A 16124-nucleotide genomic window follows, 5' to 3' on the forward strand; every position below is an offset into this window, starting at 1 on the left:
GAGTATTTCATATGGACGCAAATTGTGTGTTAATTCGGTAATGTGAGGGAGCGAGGGATGCAGTAAACGAGGAATAATGCATCGGAAAAGAGATACTCGGAACCCCAAAGAAAATCCTATCGTTTCCGTAGAAACGTATCTCGATTTAGAAGGACAATGCAAGGAATCCAGAGTATTTCATATGGACGCAAATTGTGTGTTAATTCGTCAATGTGAGGGAGCGAGGGATGCACTAAAGGAGTAATAATGCATCGGAAAAGAGATACTCGGAACCCCAAAGAAAATCCTTTCGTTTCCGTAGAAACGTATCTCGATTTAGAAGGACAATGCTGGGAATCACGAGTATTTCATATGGACGCAAATTGAGTGTTAATTCGTCAATGTGAGGGAGCGAGGGATGCAGTAAAGGAGGAATACTGCATCGGAAAAGAGATACTCGGAACCCCAAAGAAAATCCTATCGTTTCCGTAGAAACGTATCTCGATTTAGAAGGACAATGCAGGGAATCCAGAGTATTTCGTATGGACGCAAATTGTGTGTTAATTCGTCAATGTGAGGGAGCGAGGGATGCAGTAAAGGAGGAATAATGCATAGGAAAAGAGATACGCGGAACCCCAAAGAAAATCCTATCGTTTCCGTAGAAACGTATCTCGATTTAGAAGGACAATGCAGGGAATCCAGAGTATTTCATATGGACGCAAATTGTGTGTTAATTCGTCAATGTGAGGGAGCGAGGGATGCAGTAAAGGAGGAATAATGCATCGGAAAAGAGATACTCGGAACCCCAAAGAAAATCCTATCGTTTCCGTAGAAACGTATCTTGATTTAGAAGGACAATGCAGGTAATCCAGAGTATTTCATATGGACGCAAATTGTGTGTTAATTCGTCAATGTGAGGGAGCGAGGGATTCAGTAAAGGAGGAATAATGCATCGGAAAAGAGATACTCGGAACCCCAAAGAAAATCCTATCGTTTCCGTAGAAACGTACCTCGATTTAGAAGGACAATACAGGGAATCCAGAGTATTTCATATGGACGCAAATTGTGTGTTAATTCGTCAATGTGAGGGAGCGAGGGATGCAGTACAAGAGGAAGAATGCATCGGAAAAGAGATACTCGACTCCCAAAAGAAAATCCTATCGTTTCCGTAGAAACGTATCTCGTTTTAGAAAGATAATGCAGGGAACCCAGAGTATTTCATATGGACGCAATTTGTGTGTTAATTCGACAATGAGAGGGAGCGAGGGATGCAGTAAAGGAGGAATAATGCATCGAAAAAGAGATACTCGGAACCCAAAAGAAAATCCTATCGTTTCCGTAGAAACGAATCCCGATTTAGGACAATGCAGGGAATCCAGAATATTTCATATGGACGCAAATTGTGTGTTAATTCGTCAATGTGAGGGAACGAGGGATGCAGTAAAGAAGGAATAATGCATCGGAAAAGAGATACTCGGAAACCCAAAGAAAATCCTATCGTTTCCGTAGAAACGTATCTCGATTTAGAAGGACAATGCTGGGAATCCAGAGTATTTCATATGGACGCAAATTGTGTGTTAATTCGTCAATGTGAGTTAGTGAGGGATGCAGTAAAGGAGGGTAATGCATCGGTAAAGAGATACTCGGAAACCCAAAGAAAATCCTGTCGTTTCATTAGAAACGTATCGCGATTTAGAAGGACAATGCAGGGAATCCAGAGCATTTCATATGGACGCAAATTGTGTGTTTATTCTTCAGTGTGAGGGAGCGAGGGATGCAGTAAACGAGGAATAATGCATCGGAAAAGAGATACTCGGAACCCCAAAGAAAATCCTATCGTTTCCGTAGAAAAGTATCTCGATTTAGAAGGACAATGCAGGGAATCCAGAGTATTTCATATGGACGCAAATTGTGTGTTAATTCGTCAATGTGAGGGAGCGAGGGATGCAGTAAAGGATGAATAATGCATCGGAAAAGAGATACTCGGAACCCCAAAGAAAATCCTATCGTTTCCGTAGAAACGTAACTCGATATAGAAGGACAATGCAGGGAATCCGGAGTATATCATATGGACGCAAATTGTGTGTTAATTCGTCAATGTGAGGGAGCGAGGGATGCCGTAAAGGAGGAATAGATGCAATAAAGGAGGAATAATGCATCGGAAAAGAGATACTCGACTCCCAAAAGAAAATCCTATCGTTTCCGTAGAAACGTATCTCGTTTTAGAAAGATAATGCAGGGATCCCAGAGTATTTCATATGGACGCAAATTGTGTGTTAATTCGTCAATGTGAGGGAGCGAGGGATGCAGTAAAGGATGAATAATGCATCGGAAAAGAGATACTCGGAACCCCAAAGAAAATCCTATCGTTTCCGTAGAAACGTATCTCGATTTAGAAGGACAATGCAGGGAACCCTGTGTATTTCATATCGACGCAAATTGTGTGTTAATTCGTCAATGTGAGGGGCGAGGGATGCAGTAAAGAAGGAATAATGCATCGGAAAAGAGATACTCGGAACCCCAAAGAAAATCCTATCGTTTCCGTAGAAACGTATCTCGATTTAGAAGGACAATGCAGGGAATCCAGAGTATTTCATATGGACGCAAATTGTGTGTTAATTCGTCAATGTGAGTTAGCGAGAGATGCAGTAAATGAGGAATAATGCATCGGAAAAGAGATACTTGGAACCCCAAAGAAAATCCTATCGTTTCCGTAGAAACGTATCTCGATTTACAAGGACAATGCAGGGAATCCAGAGTATTTCATATGGACGCAAATTGTGTGTTAATTCGTCAATGTGAGGGAGCGAGGGATGCAGTAAAGGGGGAATAATGCATCGGAAAAGAGATACTCGGAACCCCAAAGAAAATCCTATCGTTTCCGTAGAAACGTATCTCGATTTAGAAGGACAATGCAGGGAATCCAGAGTATTCCATATGGACGCAAATTGTGTGTTAATTCGTCAATGTGAGGGAGCGAGGGATGCAGTAAAGGAGGAATAATGCATCGGATAAGCGATACACGGAACCCCAAAGAAAATCCTATCGTTTCCGTAGAAACGTATCTCGATTTAGAAGGACAATGCAGGGAATCCAGAGTATTTCATATGGACCCAAATTGTGTGTTAATTCGTCAATGTGAGGGAGCGAGAAATGCAGTAAAGGAGGAATAATGCATTGGAAAAGAGATACTCGGAACCCCAAAAAAAATCCTATCGTTTCTGTAGAAACGTATCTCGATTTAGAAGGACAATGCAGGGAATCCAGAGTATATCATATGGACGCAAATTGTGTGTTAATTCGTCAATGTGAGGGAGCGAGGGATGCAGTAAATGAGGAATAATGCATCGGAAAAGAGATACTCGACTCCCAAAGAAATTCCTATCGTTTCCATAGAAACGTATCTCGTTTTAGAAAGATAATGCAGGGAACCCAGAGTATTTCATATGGACGCAAATTGTGTGTTAATTCGGTAATGTGAGGGAGCGAGGGATGCAGTAAACGAGGAATAATGCATCGGAAAAGAGATACTCGGAACCCCAAAGAAAATCCTATCGTTTCCGTAGAAACGTATCTCGATTTAGAAGGACAATGCAAGGAATCCAGAGTATTTCATATGGACGCAAATTGTGTGTTAATTCGTCAATGTGAGGGAGCGAGGGATGCAGTAAAGGAGTAATAATGCATCGGAAAAGAGATACTCGGAACCCCAAAGAAAATCCTTTCGTTTCCGTAGAAACGTATCTCGATTTAGAAGGACAATGCTGGGAATCACGAGTATTTCATATGGACGCAAATTGAGTGTTAATTCGTCAATGTGAGGGAGCGAGGGATGCAGTAAAGGAGGAATAATGCATCGGAAAAGAGATACTCGGAACCCCAAAGAAAATCCTATCGTTTCCGTAGAAACGTATCTCGATTTAGAAGGACAATGCAGGGAATCCAGAGTATTTCATATGGACGCAAATTGTGTGTTAATTCGTCAATGTGAGGGAGCGAGGGATGCAGTAAAGGAGGAATAATGCATCGGAAAAGAGATACTCGGAACCCAAAAGAAAATCCTATCGTTTCCGTAGAAACGAATCCCGATTTAGGACAATGCAGGGAATCCAGAATATTTCATATGGACGCAAATTGTGTGTTAATTCGTCAATGTGAGGGAACGAGGGATGCAGTAAAGAAGGAATAATGCATCGGAAAAGAGATACTCGGAACCCCAAAGATAATCCTATCGTTTCCGTAGAAACGTATCTCGATTTAGAAGGACAATGCTGGGAATCCAGAGTATTTCATATGGACGCAAATTGTGTGTTAATTCGTCAATGTGAGTTAGTGAGGGATGCAGTAAAGGAGGGTAATGCATCGGTAAAGAGATACTCGGAAACCCAAAGAAAATCCTGTCGTTTCCGTAGAAACGTATCGCGATTTAGAAGGACAATGCAGGGAATCCAGAGTATTTCATATGGACGCAAATTGTGTGTTAATTCTTCAATGTGAGGGAGCGAGGGATGCAGTAAACGAGGAATAATGCACCGGAAAAGAGATACTCGGAACCCCAAAGAAAATCCTATCGTTTCCGTAGAAAAGTATCTCGATTTAGAAGGACAATGCAGGGAATCCAGAGTATTTCATATGGACGCAAATTGTGTGTTAATTCGTCAATGTGAGGGAGCGAGGGATGCAGTAAAGGATGAATAATGCATCGGAAAAGAGATACTCGGAACCCCAAAGAAAATTCTATCGTTTCCGTAGAAACGTAACTCGATATAGAAGGACAATGCAGGGAATCCGGAGTATATCATATGGACGCAAATTGTGTGTTAATTCGTCAATGTGAGGGAGCGAGGAATGCCGTAAAGGAGGAATAGATGCAGTAAAGGAGGAATAATGCATCGGAAAAGAGATACTCGACTCCCAAAAGAAAATCCTATCGTTTCCGTAGAAACGTATCTCGTTTTAGAAAGATAATGCAGGGAACCCAGAGTATTTCATATGGACGCAAATTGTGTGTTAATTGGTCAATGTGAGGGAGCGAGGGATGCAGTAAAGGATGAATAATGCATCGGAAAAGAGATACTCGGAACCCCAAAGAAAATCCTATCGTTTCCGTAGAAACGTATCTCAATTTAGAAGGACAATGCAGGGAATCCAGGGTATATCATATGGATGCAAATTGTGTGTTAATTCGTCAATGTGAGTTAGCGAGGGATGCAGTAAAGGAGGGTAATGCATCGGAAAAGAGATACTCGGAACCCAAAAGAAAATCCTATCGTTTCCATAGAAACGAATCCCGATTTAGGACAATGCAGGGAATCCAGAATATTTCATATGGACGCAAATTGTGTGTTAATTCGTCAATGTGAGGGAACGAGGGATGCAGTAAAGAAGGAATAATGCATCGGAAAAGAGATACTCGGAACCCCAAAGAAAATCCTATCGTTTCCGTAGAAACGTATCTCGATTTAGAAGGACAATGCTGGGAATCCAGAGTATTTCATATGGACGCAAATTGTGTGTTAATTCGTCAATGTGAGTTAGTGAGGGATGCAGTAAAGGAGGGTAATGCATCGGTAAAGAGATACTCGGAAACCCAAAGAAAATCCTGTCGTTTCCGTAGAAACGTATCGCGATTTAGACGGACAATGCAGGGAATCCAGAGTATTTCATATGGACGCAAATTGTGTGTTAATTCTTCAATGTGAGGGAGCGAGGGATGCAGTAAACGAGGAATAATGCATCGGAAAAGAGATACTCGGAACCCCAAAGAAAATCCTATCGTTTCCGTAGAAACGTATCTCGATTTAGAAGGACAATGCAGGGAATCCAGAGTATTTCATATGGACGCAAATTGTGTGTTAATTCGTCAATGTGAGGGAGCGAGGGATGCAGTAAAGGATGAATAATGCATCGGAAAAGAGATACTCGGAACCCCAAAGAAAATCCTATCGTTTCCGTAGAAACGTAACTCGATATAGAAGGACAATGCAGGGAATCCGGAGTATATCATATGGACGCAAATTGTGTGTTAATTCGTCAATGTGAGGGAGCGAGGGATGCCGTAAAGGAGGAATAGATGCAGTAAAGGAGGAATAATGCATCGGAAAAGAGATACTCGACTCCCAAAAGAAAATCCTATCGTTTCCGTAGAAACGTATCTCGTTTTAGAAAGATAATGCAGGGAACCCAGAGTATTTCATATGGACGCAAATTGTGTGTTAATTCGTCAATGTGAGGGAGCGAGGGATGCAGTAAAGGATGAATAATGCATCGGAAAAGAGATACTCGGAACCCCAAAGAAAATCCTATCGTTTCCGTAGAAACGTATCTCGATTTAGAAGGACAATGCAGGGAATCCAGGGTATATCTTATGGACGCAAATTGTGTGTTAATTCGTCAATGTGAGTTAGCGAGGGATGCAGTAAAGGAGGGTAATGCATCGGAAAAGAGATACTCGGAACCCCAAAGAAAATCCTGTCGTTTCCGTAGAAACGAATCCCGATTTAGGACAATGCAGGGAATCCAGAATATTTCATATGGACGCAAATTGTGTGTTAATTCGTCAATGTGAGGGAACGAGGGATGCAGTAAAGAAGGAATAATGCATCGGAAAAGAGATACTCGGAACCCCAAAGAAAATCCTATCGTTTCCGTAGAAACGTATCTCGATTTAGAAGGACAATGCTGGGAATCCAGAGTATTTCATATGGACGCAAATTGTGTGTTAATTCGTCAATGTGAGTTAGTGAGGGATGCAGTAAAGGAGGGTAATGCATCGGTAAAGAGATACTCGGAAACCCAAAGAAAATCCTGTCGTTTCCGTAGAAACGTATCGCGATTTAGAAGGACAATGCAGGGAATCCAGAGTATTTCATATGGACGCAAATTGTGTGTTAATTCTTCAATGTGAGGGAGCGAGGGATGCAGTAAACGAGGAATAATGCACCGGAAAAGAGATACTCGGAACCCCAAAGAAAATCCTATCGTTTCCGTAGAAAAGTATCTCGATTTAGAAGGACAATGCAGGGAATCCAGAGTATTTCATATGGACGCAAATTGTGTGTTAATTCGTCAATGTGAGGGAGCGAGGGATGCAGTAAAGGATGAATAATGCATCGGAAAAGAGATACTCGGAACCCCAAAGAAAATCCTATCGTTTCCGTAGAAACGTAACTCGATATAGAAGGACAATGCAGGGAATCCAGAGTATATCATATGGACGCAAATTGTGTGTTAATTCGTCAATGTGAGGGAGCGAGGGATGCCGTAAAGGAGGAATCGATGCAGTAAAGGAGGAATAATGCATCGGAAAAGAGATACTCGACTCCCAAAAGAAAATCCTATCGTCTCCGTAGAAACGTATCTCGTTTTAGAAAGATAATGCAGGGAACCCAGAGTATTTCATATGGACGCAAATTGTGTGTTAATTCGTCAATGTGAGGGAGCGAGGTATGCAGTAAAGGATGAATAATGCATCGGAAAAGAGATACTCGGAACCCCAAAGAAAATCCTATCGTTTCCGTAGAAACGTATCTCGATTTAGAAGGACAATGCAGGGAACCCTGTGTATTTCATATGGACGCAAATTGTGTGTTAATTCGTCAATGTGAGGGGCGAGGGATGCAGTAAAGAAGGAATAATGCATCGGAAAAGAGATACTCGGAACCCCAAAAAAAATCCTATCGTTTCTGTAGAAACGTATCTCGATTTAGAAGGACAATGCAGGGAATCCAGAGTATATCATATGGACGCAAATTGTGTGTTAATTCGTCAATGTGAGGGAGCGAGGGATGCAGTAAAGGAGGAATAATGCATCGGAAAAGAGATACTCGACTCCCAAAAGAAAATCCTATCGTTTCCATAGAAACGTATCTCGTTTTAGAAAGATAATGCAGGGAACCCAGAGTATTTCATATGGACGCAAATTCTGTGTTAATTCGGTAATGTGAGGGAGCGAGGGATGCAGTAAACGAGGAATAAAGCATCGGAAAAGAGATACTCGGAACCCCAAAGAAAATCCTTTCGTTTCCGTAGAAACGTATCTCGATTTAGAAGGACAATGCAAGGAATCCAGAGTATTTCATATGGACGCAAATTGTGTGTTAATTCGTCAATGTGAGGGAGCGAGGGATGCAGTAAAGGAGTAATAATGCATCGGAAAAGAGATACTCGGAACCCCAAAGAAAATCCTTTCGTTTCCGTAGAAACGTATCTCAATTTAGAAGGACAATTCTGGGAATCACGAGTATTTCATATGGACGCAAATTGAGTGTTAATTCATCAATGTGAGGGAGCGAGGGATGCAGTAAAGGAGGAATAATGCATCGGAAAAGAGATACTCGGAACCCCAAAGAAAATCCTATCGTTTCCGTAGAAACGTATCTCGATATAGAAGGACAATGCAGGGAATCCAGAGTATTTCATATGGACGCAAATTGTGTGTTAATTCGTCAATGTGAGGGAGCGAGGGATGCAGTAAAGGAGGAATAATGCATAGGAAAAGATATACGCGGAACCCCAAAGAAAATCCTATCGTTTCCGTAGAAACGTATCTCGATTTAGAAGGACAATGCAGGGAATCCAGAGTATTTCATATGGACGCAAATTGTGTGTTAATTCGTCAATGTGAGGGAGCGAGGGATGCAGTAAAGGAGGAATAATGCATCGGAAAAGAGATACTCGGAACCCCAAAGAAAATCCTATCGTTTCCGTAGAAACGTATCTTGATTTAGAAGGACAATGCAGGTAATCCAGAGTATTTCATATGGACGCAAATTGTGTGTTAATTCGTCAATGTGAGGGAGCGAGGGATTCAGTAAAGGAGGAATAATGCATCGGAAAAGAGATACTCGGAACCCCAAAGAAAATCCTATCGTTTCCGTAGAAACGTACCTCGATTTAGAAGGACAATACAGGGAATCCAGAGTATTTCATATGGACCCAAATTGTGTGTTAATTCGTCAATGTGAGGGAGCGAGGGATGCAGTAAAAGAGGAAGAATGCATCGGAAAAGAGATACTCGACTCCCAAAAGATAATCGTATCGTTTCCGTAGAAACGTATCTCGTTTTAGAAAGATAATGCAGGGAACCCAGAGTATTTCATATGGACGCAATTTGTGTGTTAATTCGACAATGTGAGGGAGCGAGGGATGCAGTAAACGAGGAATAATGCATCGGAAAAGAGATACTCGGAACCCCAAAGAAATTCCTATCGTTTCCGTAGAAACGTATCTCGATTTAGAAGGACAATGCAGGGAATCCAGAGTATTTCATATGGACGCAAATTGTGTGTTAATTCGTCAATGTGAGGGAGCGAGGGATGCATTAAAGGATGAATAATGCATCGGAAAAGAGATACTCGGAACCCCAAAGAAAATCCTATCGTTTCCGTAGAAACGTATCTCGATTTAGAAGGACAATGCAGGGAATCCAGGGTATATCTTATGGACGCAAATTGTGTGTTAATTCGTCAATGTGAGTCAGCGAGGGATGCAGTAAAGGAGGGTAATGCATCGGAAAAGAGATACTCGGAACCCAAAAGAAAATCCTATCGTTTCCGTAGAAACGAATCCCTATTTAGGACAATGCAGGGAATCCAGAGTATTTCATATGGACGCAAATTGTGTGTTAATTCTTCAGTGTGAGGGAACGAGGGATGCAGTAAACGAGGAATAATGCATCGGAAAAGAGATACTCGGAACCCCAAAGAAAATCCTATCGTTTCCGTAGAAACGTATCTCGATTTAGAAGGACAATGCAGGGAATCCAGAGTATTTCATATGGACGCAAATTGTGTGTTAATTCGTCAATGTGAGTCAGCGAGAGATGCAGTAAATGAGGAATAATGCATCGGAAAAGAGATACTCGGAACCCCAAAAAAAATCCTATCGTTTCTGTAGAAACGTATCTCGATTTAGAAGGACAATGCAGGGAATCCAGAGTATATCATATGGACGCAAATTGTGTGTTAATTCGTCAATGTGAGGGAGCGAGGGATGCAGTTAAGGAGGAATAATGCATCGGAAAAGAGATACTTGACTCCCAAAAGAAAATCCTATCGTTTCCATAGAAACGTATCTCGTTTTAGAAAGATAATGCAGGGAACCCAGAGTATTTCATATGGACGCAAATTGTGTGTTAATTCGTCAATGTGAGGGAGCGAGGGATGCAGTAAAGGAGTAATAATGCATCGGAAAAGAGATACTCGGAACCCCAAAGAAAATCCTTTCGTTTCCGTAGAAACGTATCTCGATTTAGAAGGACAATGCTGGGAATCCAGAGTATTTCATATGGACGCAAATTGTGTGTTAATTCGTCAATGTGAGGGAGCGAGGGATGCAGTAAAGGATGAATAATGCATCGGAAAAGAGATACTCGGAACCCCAAAGAAAATCCTATCGTTTCCGTAGAAACGTAACTCGATATAGAAGGACAATGCAGGGAATCCGGAGTATATCATATGGACGCAAATTGTGTGTTAATTCGTCAATGTGAGGGAGCGAGGGATGCCGTAAAGGAGGAATAGATGCAGTAAAGGAGGAATAATGCATCGGAAAAGAGATACTCGACTCCCAAAAGAAAATCCTATCGTCTCCGTAGAAACGTATCTCTTTTTAGAAAGATAATGCAGGGAACCCAGAGTATTTCATATGGACGCAAATTGTGTGTTAATTCGTCAATGTGAGGGAGCGAGGGATGCAGTAAAGGATGAATAATGCATCGGAAAAGAGATACTCGGAACCCCAAAGAAAATCCTATCGTTTCCGTAGAAACGTATCTCGATTTAGAAGGACAATGCAGGGAACCCTGTGTATTTCATATGGACGCAAATTGTGTGTTAATTCGTCAATGTGAGGGGCGAGGGATGCAGTAAAGAAGGAATAATGCATCGGAAAAGAGATACTCGGAACCCCAAAGAAAATCCTATCGTTTCCGTAGAAACGTATCTCGATTTAGAAGGACAATGCAGGGAATCCAGAGTATTTCATATGGACGCAAATTGTGTGTTAATTCGTCAATGTGAGTCAGCGAGAGATGCAGTAAATGAGGAATAATGCATCGGAAAAGAGATACTTGGAACCCCAAAGAAAATCCTATCGTTTCCGTAGAAACGTATCTCGATTTAGAAGGACAATGCAGGGAATCCAGAGTATTTCATATGGACGCAAATTGTGTGTTAATTCGTCAATGTGAGGGAGCGAGGGATGCAGTAAAGGGGGAATAATGCATCGGAAAAGAGATACTCGGAACCCCAAAGAAAATCCTATCGTTTCCGTAGAAACGTATCTCGATTTAGAAAGACAATGCAGGGAATCCAGAGTATTCCATATGGACGCAAATTGTGTGTTAATTCGTCAATGTGAGGGGGCGAGGGATGCAGTAAAGGAGGAATAATGCATCGGATAAGCGATACACGGAACCCCAAAGAAAATCCTATCGTTTCCGTAGAAACGTATCTCGATTTAGAAGGACAATGCAGGGAATCCAGAGTATTTCATATGGACGCAAATTGTGTATTAATTCGTCAATGTGACGGAGCGGGAAATGCAGTAAAGGAGGAATAATGCATTGGAAAAGAGATACTCGGAACCCCAAAAAAAATCCTATCGTTTCTGTAGAAACGTATCTCGATTTAGAAGGACAATGCAGGGAATCCAGAGTATATCATATGGACGCAAATTGTGTGTTAATTCGTCAATGTGAGGGAGCGATGGATGCAGTTAAGGAGGAATAATGCATCGGAAATGAGATACTCGACTCCCAAAAGAAAATCCTATCGTTTCCATAGAAACGTATCTCGTTTTAGAAAGATAATGCAGGGAACCCAGAGTATTTCATATGGACGCAAATTGTGTGTTAATTCGTCAATGTGAGGGAGCGAGGGATGCAGTAAAGGAGTAATAATGCATCGGAAAAGAGATACTCGGAACCCCAAAGAAAATCCTTTCGTTTCCGTAGAAACGTATCTCAATTTAGAAGGACAATGCTGGGAATCACGAGTATTTCATATGGACGCAAATTGAGTGTTAATTCGTCAATGTGCGGGAGCGAGGGATGCAGTAAAGGAGGAATAATGCATCGGAAAAGAGATACTCGGAACCCCAAAGAAAATCCTATCGTTTCCGTAGAAACGTATCTCGATTTAGAAGGACAATGCAGGGAATCCAGAGTATTTCATATGGACGCAAATTGTGTGTTAATTCGTCAATGTGAGGGAGCGAGGGATGCAGTAAAGGAGGAATAATGCATAGGAAAAGATATACGCGGAACCCCAAAGAAAATCCTATCGTTTCCGTAGAAACGTATCTCGATTTAGAAGGACAATGCAGGGAATCCAGAGTATTTCATATGGACGCAAATTGTGTGTTAATTCGTCAATGTGAGGGAGCGAGGGATGCAGTAAAGGATGAATAATGCATCGGAAAAGAGATACTCGGAACCGCAAAGAAAATCCTATCGTTTCCGTAGAAACGTAACTCGATATAGAAGGACAATGCAAGGAAACCGGAGTATATCATATGGACGCAAATTGTGTGTTAATTCGTCAATGTGAGGGAGCGAGGGATGCCGTAAAGGAGGAATAGATGCAGTAAAGGAGGAATAATGCATCGGAAAATAGATACTCGACTCCCAAAAGAAAATCCTGTCGTTTCCGTAGAAACGTATCTCCTTTTAGAAAGATAATGCAGGGAACCCAGAGTATTTCATATGGACGCAAATTGTGTGTTAATTCGTCAATGTGAGGGAGCGAGGGATGCAGTAAAGGATGAATAATGCATCGGAAAAGAGATACTCGGAACCCCAAAGAAAATCCTATCGTTTCCGTAGAAACGTATCTCGATTTAGAAGGACAATGCAGGGAATCCAGGGTATATCATATGGACGCAAATTGTGTGTTAATTCGTCAATGTGAGTTAGCGAGGGATGCAGTAAAGGAGGGTAATGCATCGGAAAAGAGATACTCGGAACCCCAAAGAAAATCCTGTCGTTTCCGTAGAAACGAATCCCGATTTAGGACAATGCAGGGAATCCAGAATATTTCATATGGACGCAAATTGTGTGTTAATTCGTCAATGTGAGGGAGCGAGGGATGCAGTAAACGAGGAATAATGCATCGGAAAAGAGATAATCGACTCCCAAAAGAAAATCCTGTCGTTTCCATAGAAACGTATCTCGTTTTAGAAAGATAGTGCAGGGAACCCAGAGTATTTCATATGGACGCAAATTGTGTGTTAATTCGTCAATGTGAGGGAGCGAGGGATGCAGTAAACGAGGAATAATGCATCGGAAAAGAGATACTCGGAACCCCAAAGAAAATCCTTTCGTTTCCGTAGAAACGTATCTCGATTTAGAAGAACAATGCAAGGAATCCAGAGTATTTCATATGGACGCAAATTGTGTGTTAATTCGTCAATGTGAGGGAGCGAGGGATGCAGTAAAGGAGTAATAATGCATCGGAAAAGAGATACTCGGAACCCCAAAGAAAATCCTTTCGTTTCCGTAGAAACGTATCTCGATTTAGAAGGACAATGCTGGGAATCACGAGTATTTCATATGGACGCAAATTGAGTGTTAATTCGTCAATGTGAGGGAGCGAGGGATGCAGTAAAGGAGGAATAATGCATCGGAAAAGAGATACTCGGAACCCCAAAGAAAATCCTATCGTTTCCGTAGAAACGTATCTCGATTTAGAAGGACAATGCAGGGAATCCACAGTATTTCATATGGACGCAAATTGTGTGTTAATTCGGCAATGTGAGGGAGCGAGGGATGCAGTAAAGGAGGAATAATGCATAGGAAAAGAGATACGCGGAACCCCAAAGAAAATCCTATCGTTTCCGTAGAAACGTATCTCGATTTAGAAGGACAATGCAGGGAATCCAGAGTATTTCATATGGACGCAAATTGTGTGTTAATTCGTCAATGTGAGGGAGCGAGGGATGCAGTAAAGGAGGAATAATGCATCGGAAAAGAGATACTCGGAACCCAAAAGAAAATCCTATCGTTTCCGTAGAAACGAATCCCGATTTAGGACAATGCAGGGAATCCAGAATATTTCATATGGACGCAAATTGTGTGTTAATTCGTCAATGTGAGGGAACGAGGGATGCAGTAAAGAAGGAATAATGCATCGGAAAAGAGATACTCGGAACGCCAAAGAAAATCCTATCGTTTCCGTAGAAACGTATCTCGATTTAGAAGGACAATGCTGGGAATCCAGAGTATTTCATATGGACGCAAATTGTGTGTTAATTCGTCAATGTGAGTTAGTGAGGGATGCAGTAAAGGAGGGTAATGCATCGGTAAAGAGATACTCGGAATCCCAAAGAAAATCCTGTCGTTTCCGTAGAAACGTATCGCGATTTAGAAGGACAATGCAGGGAATCCAGAGTATTTCATATGGACGCAAATTGTGTGTTAATTCTTCAATGTGTGGGGCGAGGGATGCAGTAAACGAGGAATAATGCATCGGAAAAGAGATACTCGGAACCCCAAAGAAAATCCTATCGTTTCCGTAGAAACGTATTTCGATTTAGAAGGACAATGCAGGGAATCCAGAGTATTTCATATGGACGCAAATTGTGTGTTAATTCGTCAATGTGAGGGAGCGAGGAATGCAGTAAAGGATGAATAATGCATCGGAAAAGAGATACTCGGAACCCCAAAGAAAATCCTATCGTTTCCGTAGAAACGTAACTCGATATAGAAGGACAATGCAGGGAATCCGGAGTATATCATATGGACGCAAATTGTGTGTTAATTCGTCAATGTGAGGGAGCGAGGGATGCCGTAAAGGAGGAATAGATGCAGTAAAGGAGGAATAATGCATCGGAAAAGAGATACTCGACTCCCAAAAGAAAATCCTATCGTTTCCGTAGAAACGTATCTTGTTTTAGAAAGATAATGCAGGGAACCCAGAGTATTTCATATGGACGCAAATTGTGTGTTAATTCGTCAATGTGAGGGAGCGAGGGATGCTGTAAAGGATGAATAATGCATCGGAAAAGAGATACTCGGAACCCCAAAGAAAATCCTATCGTTTCCGTAGAAACGTATCTCGGTTTAGAAGGACAATGCAGGGAACCCAGTGTATTTCATATGGACGCAAATTGTGTGTTAATTCTTCAATGTGTGGGGCGAGGGATGCAGTAAACGAGGAATAATGCATCGGAAAAGAGATACTCGGAACTCCAAAGAAAATCCTATCGTTTCCGTAGAAACGTATCTCGATTTAGAAGGACAATGCAGGGAATCCAGAGTATTCCATATGGACGCAAATTGTGTGTTAATTCGTCAATGTGAGGGAGCGAGGGATGCAGTAAAGGAGGAATAATGCATCGGATAAGCGATACACGGAACCCCAAAGAAAATCCTATCGTTTCCGTAGAAACGTATCTCGATTTAGAAGGACAATGCAGGGAATCCAGAGTATTTCATATGGACGCAAATTGTGTGTTAATTCGTCAATGTGGCGGAGCGAGAAATGCAGTAAAGGAGGAATAATGCATTGGAAAAGAGATACTCGGAACCCCAAAAAAAATCCTATCGTTTCTGTAGAAACGTATCTCGATTTAGAAGGACAATGCAGGGAATCCAGAGTATATCATATGGACGCAAATTGTGTGTTAAATCGTCAATGTGAGGGAGCGAGGGATGCAGTTAAGGAGGAATAATGCATCGGAAAAGAGATACTTGACTCCCAAAAGAAAATCCTATCGTTTCCATAGAAACGTATCTCGTTTTAGAAAGATAATGCAGGGAACCCAGAGTATTTCATATGGACGCAAATTGTGTGTTAATTCGTCAATGTGAGGGAGCGAGGGATGCAGTAAAGGAGTAATAATGCATCGGAAAAGAGATACTCGGAACCCCAAAGAAAATCCTTTCGTTTCCGTAGAAACGTATCTCGATTTAGAAGGACAATGCTGGGAATCCAGAGTATTTCATATGGACGCAAATTGTGTGTTAATTCGTCAATGTGAGGGAGCGAGGGATGCAGTAAAGGATGAATAATGCATCGGAAAAGAGATACTCGGAACCCCAAAGAAAATCCTATCGTTTCCGTAGAAACGTAACTCGATATAGAAGGACAATGCAGGGAATCCGGAGTATATCATATGGACGCAAATTGTGTGTTAATTCGTCA

Source organism: Schistocerca nitens, chromosome 2 (genome assembly GCF_023898315.1).
Source record: "Schistocerca nitens isolate TAMUIC-IGC-003100 chromosome 2, iqSchNite1.1, whole genome shotgun sequence".
In the NCBI taxonomy this organism is placed as follows: Eukaryota; Metazoa; Arthropoda; class Insecta; order Orthoptera; family Acrididae; genus Schistocerca; species Schistocerca nitens.